This window comes from Ahaetulla prasina, chromosome 1 (assembly GCF_028640845.1).
Source record: "Ahaetulla prasina isolate Xishuangbanna chromosome 1, ASM2864084v1, whole genome shotgun sequence".
Taxonomy (NCBI): Eukaryota; Metazoa; Chordata; class Lepidosauria; order Squamata; family Colubridae; genus Ahaetulla; species Ahaetulla prasina.
In genome coordinates this window covers 257,287,449-257,293,838 of record NC_080539.1, presented here as the reverse complement: position 1 = coordinate 257,293,838, position 6,390 = coordinate 257,287,449, and the positions used below count along the sequence as shown (strand labels likewise).

Genomic DNA, 6,390 nt, shown 5'->3' with positions numbered 1-6,390 from the left:
TCCACCATTTCCTTAAAATCCAACATCTCTTTCTCTATTTCATCAAATTTTTGATCTATTTCTAAAAAATGACTCTCCAAAAACTCCTGTAAAAAATTTCTTACTTCCTTTTTGATTTCTTCTTTTAATTTTTGAATCTGAGCTGAAGAAATTTCAGCTGAAATTTCAAAGTTTTTAATAACTTTTGGCACTATTTGCTTAAAGGCCATTTAAAAAAAAAAGGATAGCTTAATAATAAACCAAAAAAGAGAAAGAAGAAAAAATTTTAAAAGAAAATTTCAAAAAAACCCTATCTTTTAAGTCTATAATCCCAAGGAAGATGAAAAAATATAAATCATAAGATTCTCATTTCTTCCAGTTAGTCAGTATCTTCCTATATATCTTCTTTTTCAACACACTTTTGGCACTATTTGCTTAAAAGCCATTTAAAATATATATAACAAGTCAAGCCCAAAAAGAGAAAAAATATAAATCATAAAATTCTCATATCTTCCGTTTAGTCAGTATGTTTCTATGTATCTTCTTTCTTCTACTTCAACACTAGCTGTTAGTAAGCATTTCTACTTTCGTTTTCAGAGCACACATTCCACAAAACCGCCATTTGCTTTCTTCTCTCCTATCTTCGCAGCCAATAAATCCTCAGGGTTTCACAATCTTCTTACAAGCAGATGTTAGAACTCCAGTTTTTGCTCCGTCCACGTTTAAATCCGTCATTAAATCAATTCTTGTCGTGGCGGTTGGATGCTTCGTTTGTTTGCCATGAAGGCAAGTGCTTCTCCTAGCCCGGAGCTTATCAGATTATAGAAGGAGAACTTCCCACCAGATAAGGGCATCTCAACCTCAAATCTAATTGCTCAGCTTTCCTCCTTCGCCCGGAGGAAAGAATACAAGCTGTTGGACTGATTTACGATGTCCTAACAGCTTTTACAGACTAGGGAGTCAGCAGCTAAATCCTAGCTGCTTTCTGCACGAAGCAGAGCCAAACCGGAAGTCTAAGAAATAGGATTTTTATGGAACCAATAAAGTTTGCTCTGCTAACTGCAAAAACGCTGCCAGCCGCCAACTCCTCTTTCATACTTGAAAAGCTGAACATCCCAGGCTCAGCCGAATTGGCTCTTTCGGTACTTCCCTCTCCGCGTTTGTTCTCCTTGAGAGCAGCCTCAATGACGCTGTTGGCCAATCGGAGATGGAAAAGGGAGTGGCGTGGGGGGGGGAGAACTCCTTCGGCAGGATCCGCCCAGTCCGCGCTCTCGTGGTGCTGAAAAGAATAGCGCCAAGTTCCTCCAAGCCTCAGTTGCGGGGAGATGGCTTCCCAGCAAGGAGAAACTGGGATCAGGCGGAGGAGGGAGACTGATCCCGCGGCCGATCAGTCCGGTCCTTCGCGATGGTTTACCTGGGAAGAGATCGGGCTGCGCACTGGCCAGGGAGACTTACCACAGGACCGCTGGCTGGTGATTGATAGGAAAGTGTATGACATCAGCCGGTTCCACAGGCTGCATCCAGGGGGCTCTCGGACCATCTGCTGCTACGCAGGGCAGGACGCCACGGTAAGGCGCGTAGCAGGTGGCGAGACGAAGACTCCGGTGTTTCCAGTTCTTTGCAGATTCCCGCGAATCTTTCACTCTTCGTGTCAAAACTGGATTCCTTTTTCTTGCTGTTGCCACCTTTTCTTTTTTAGCTTATTTCATTTACGTTGCACTAATATAGATGTAAGGGTAAATCCATCTATGATGCTAGACATGGATTTCTTACTTCTTTTTGGAAACAGACTTTTTTCCCTTCTTTCCAAGGTACTCTAATTCAATCTAATCTAATCACAGATTTTCTCCATGACATTCTGTCCCTAACCTGATGCTTCAGATCTTCCAATGTAACTAGGAGATTACTACTGGTCATGTTCTTGTTCCTTCCACCTTTCCCAGCATTAGAACTTTCTCCAGAGAGCAAGGTCTGCACAATGTGTTCAGAGTAGGATAACTTCACCTTGGTTATTTGTCCTGAAGTGAGAATTCTGGGTTTAGTTGTCCAATGATCCATTGGTTTGTTTTCTTAGCTGGCCATGATATTCTACCACAGGGAATACCATGGCTTGCTTGCACAATTCTATTTATAAATATAGACATATCATAGCGTTTGAATACATTTTCCAAGACCTTTATGGCTGCTCTACTAAGTGTTGTGTGGCATATTTCTTGATCACTTGTTCCTGTACTGTTGATGGTTGATCCTAAAAGGCAGAAGGTGTCTAACACTTCACTATCTTTATTATCAGTTCTAAGGCTGGTTCTTCTATCTGTTGTCATTCATTTGGTCTTCTTTATATTGTATTTTAGTCTCGTTTTTTTCCATTGTACTCCTTGGCTTTTATTATTAGAGCTTGCAGATCCTCTGTATTTTCAGCTATTAGGACAGCGTCATCATCTTAGGCCAGATTATTGATGATTGTGCCTCCAATTTTTAGAACCACACACAACTTCTTCCAAATCAGCTTCTTTTAATATATATTCAGCATACAGGTTGAATAAATAAGGGGAGAGTATATACCATAGCCTTGTTGCACTCCTTTGCAGCCAGCCTGTTCTGTTCATGTTGAGCCTTCTTGACTGGTATGTAAGCTTCTCTCAGAACAGTAAAATGTTCTGGGATTCCCATTTTTGTAAGCTTATTCAACAGCTTGATGTGACTGAAAAAATTTAAAAGTGATTCTATGATAAATGAAGCACATGTTGACTTAGTATTTCTCAATTATCTATCATGCATCAGTTATAATGTCTTTTGTTCCTCAGCCTTTGGCATCTCTTTTTCTGTGTAGGGGCCTCATCTGCATTGGATGATCTCTGTAATATTATCTAACCTGAAAGGAATGACCAGTGGATATGACCAAAGCATATGGATTAGTTCTAAAATAATATATTCAAGACAATGAAAGGGAGGGGGTGTCCTGTATATTAATTGTTCAATAAAGGTGGTAAAGAGATAACAGGTATGAAAAAAGATAAAGGAAAAACATTTTCTCAACTCCTCTTTTGGCTCACGATTTTCAGAGAAAAAGATATTTGGTAATAATTGGGCAATTCAGAAGATCAGGTTAAAGAATCTAGTTTCACTGAAAGGAACAGACAGAAACTGAATCTCCAGGCCGAACAGATTGATTGATTCCAATTGTATCATGTCACTACCCAAGTAAAATTCTTGAGAGTTTACATGTATAAACTGAAAACCCTTCAGTGTAAATATTAAAATAAAGCAATTACAACAGAAGTCAATATAATCTCTCTCACACACACACATATCAGATAAACCAAATTTTTATTTTTAAAAAAAACAAATAAAATATGGTTAAGTCAGAATAGAATGCTTTGTGGAACAATTCAGTTTTCTACATCCTTCCAAATATAACCATTCTGATCTCTCCTGAAAAACTCTTCCATAGAACTGGTACTGCTGCTTCCAGTGGGAAACCAGAAACAGCTTCTTCAGGGATGATCTAGTGGACCAGGACAATTCTGTAAACCATACCATGATTCAATGTCTCTTGACTCTGAAAAATCCTGGAGAAAGAAAGTTTTGCTTTCTTTAGAGAAGGCTAATATTTCATGATTTTCATGGTGATAAAGGGTAGGGAGGACCCTATGGAACTACAAAAAAGTCAGCTTGACAGCAACATGTAAAAATTGTTTAGAACAGATTGCAAAATAATCAGTAGGCAATACCTTAAAGACAATGCAAAAATGACAAGAAACCTATCACATGAGTGTATCTATTTGATGAATCCAGAATTGGCTTCAAAAGCATTGTAAAATTTATAATCTGTATTCATTATGTAAATGAATAGGTTGTGGCAATGTTTATCCAACTGCAGGTATTTCACAATTGATAATTATATTCTACAAATTAGAAATAAAATCATAATGATTTTGAAATATTACAGAAGTTGAATTAAAAAAGAAATTTAATAAAAACAAATGCAAATGTTTCATTTAGAAAACAGAAATCAAGTGCACAGATACACACATGTAGATAATAGATGTGAAAAAAATTGGAATTATAAGCAATTATATATTGAATATCAATCAGAAAACTAAAATGGCTCCTAAGAAGGAAAATGCAATTTTAGGCAGCATCAGTAGAAATATAGTTTCCAAGTTATAACTTTTTAAAATTCTAAATGAATGTTTCATTTATTTTGCTCTTGTGAAACTGCATTTCAACAACCACCTGCAGTATTAGGAGGTGCACTTTAAGAATGGTCCAGAAGAGTTGGAACACAAAGAACTGATGTGGATGTTGAAGGAGTTGGAAACAAAGAATTATGAGGAAAGGAAGAGGAAACTGTTTAGCCTAGAGAAGAAAAGTCTGAAGTGGGACTCAGTAAACAGGCTTTAGTTATAGAAAGGCTGATTCCAGCTTAATGTTGAGGAAGCAAGTGTTGTGTGAGAATGGAATTATTGATTGAGGAAAGGTGTGGGTTTCTTTTTTGGATGTCTTCAGGCAGAGACGTAGGCTTTCCTGTAATCAATTCAGGCTATGCTCAGATTGGTCAGTCTAGATCTTGAGTCTTGAGCTACTGTTCTATCTATGAGCAACTGGTGTTTGAGCTTTTGGTGTTGTTCCCAAAGTCCTTCTGAGCTGTGCTCATGTACGGACCCAAATGATCCTGTAGTTTTGTGGCTATAATGCCTGATAGGACCTTCCATGTTGTGGGGAGGCAGGTTATTGGCTGGTAGTTGGCTGGTGCTGGTCCCTTGTGGGGTCTTTCATGATCATTTTCGTCCTTCCTTGGGTTAGCTAGTCTGGGTGGAAGCCTCCTATTAGCAGCTGGTTCATTTATGCTGCTAGGCATTTATGCACTGGTATTAGTATATATGTAGTATACACATACACACTACAGGAAGAGCTATGGTGGTGCAGTGGTTAGAATGCAATATTGCAGATTAATTCTGCTGACTGCCAGCAGTTCATTCCTGACTGGCTCAAGGTTGTCTCAGCCTTCCATCCTTCCAAGGTTGGTAAAATGAGGACCCAGATTGTTGGGGGCAATATGCTGACTCTGTAAACTGCTTAAAGAGGGCTGTAAAGCACTGTGAAGCAGTATATAAATCTAAGTGCTGTTGCTATTGCTACATATAAATACTATATTCACATGCACACTTGCGCGCACACACATGTGCACACACACAGAAACATAAACAAAACGAACAAAGATGGCAGAGATATCAAACCTGGTTGGAAATATAAATAAAATGGGGTTTCAATCACATGCACCAGAGGCTTTGGGAGTTTCAAGGGCCCTTTCATATGCAAGCACAGAAGAGCAAGAAAAAAAGGAGAAATAATGCATCCATATGTGGAACAGTAGTGACTCAGAATAAATTGGTAGCTAGATAAAAAGTTGTGCAAAGTGTTGTGAAAGAAATCAACGATGTCCAGAAATCTGGATCATGCAGTAGCACGAAGATGATTTTCCCTCCCCTCATGTCTATCATCTTAATGACAAGTTAATCTTTTAAGAATGATGGCACAACTGGAAAGATTATCATCTAAGCCTGTAAAAGGATTATGGATCATTCTGTAATTCATATGTGTCATCTTCACATATGCATATATTTTTTTTGCAATTATAGTCATGTCTCCTTTTAACGGGGCAACAATGAAATGTGCAAAGGTAAAAATCTTCTACATGAAAAGGAATTTTTATGAGATAACTGGCTGAAATATTTCTTGAAAAACTTTCTTTCTTTTAGGGGGCTGAGGAAGAGGGATATCTGGGAGAGTGTCAAGAATCAAGATTATAGTCGTGATAGCATATTCAGAGTCCCATCCCCCCCCTTTTTTTTACATACATCACAATGCATGTAAAGTAGATCGGGGTTCAATCATGCAGCCAGAAAGCCACTTGTTTTCTTTTTCACCCCTTCTATGCCTGAAGTAAGAAGCCTGTGTTTTTCCTGGGGGAGGCTGGTTTGCAATTCAAACTGGGTGTGGCAACAATACCATTTCAAAAGTCTTCGTTTCTTTTGTGACAACCTGTCATTAATAACCAAATCTAATTTGCTTGTCACTAATCTTAGCATGAGACAACCGATAATTAAACAAAACATAACTATTCAAGTGGTAAGCTTGAAGCAATAGCTGTTCTAGTCTAATAACAAAAAATACTTGTCCTGGAAAACTGCTTTTGGAACACCTAACATCTGAAGACCTGATTTTGAAAATTCTTTTGCTCTCCTTCATTTTCAAATAACAAAAAAATATATTTTGCTCTCTTTCATATACAGCCAAATTCATATAACTATCCATCTTTGATTCCGTTGCAACCCATACTAAATGAAGGCAGCAATTAGCTTTATTTGCATGCCCTTTGCAAGCTGCCATGACAAATCTCACTAT

The 6,390-nt window shown here is 38.1% G+C and overlaps 1 protein-coding gene across 1 annotated transcript in view; it reads left to right on the top strand.

The window, feature by feature from the left end:
* The first annotated feature begins 1,309 nt into the window (after positions 1-1,309).
* Positions 1,310-6,390, top strand: part of LOC131184372 (acyl-CoA (8-3)-desaturase-like) — a 37,599-nt gene continuing 32,518 nt past the window's right edge. Inside the window, exon 1 of the mRNA XM_058155570.1 lies at positions 1,310-1,547. The gene's annotated coding sequence lies outside the window, so the exon portion shown is untranslated. The remainder of the gene's footprint in view (positions 1,548-6,390) is intronic.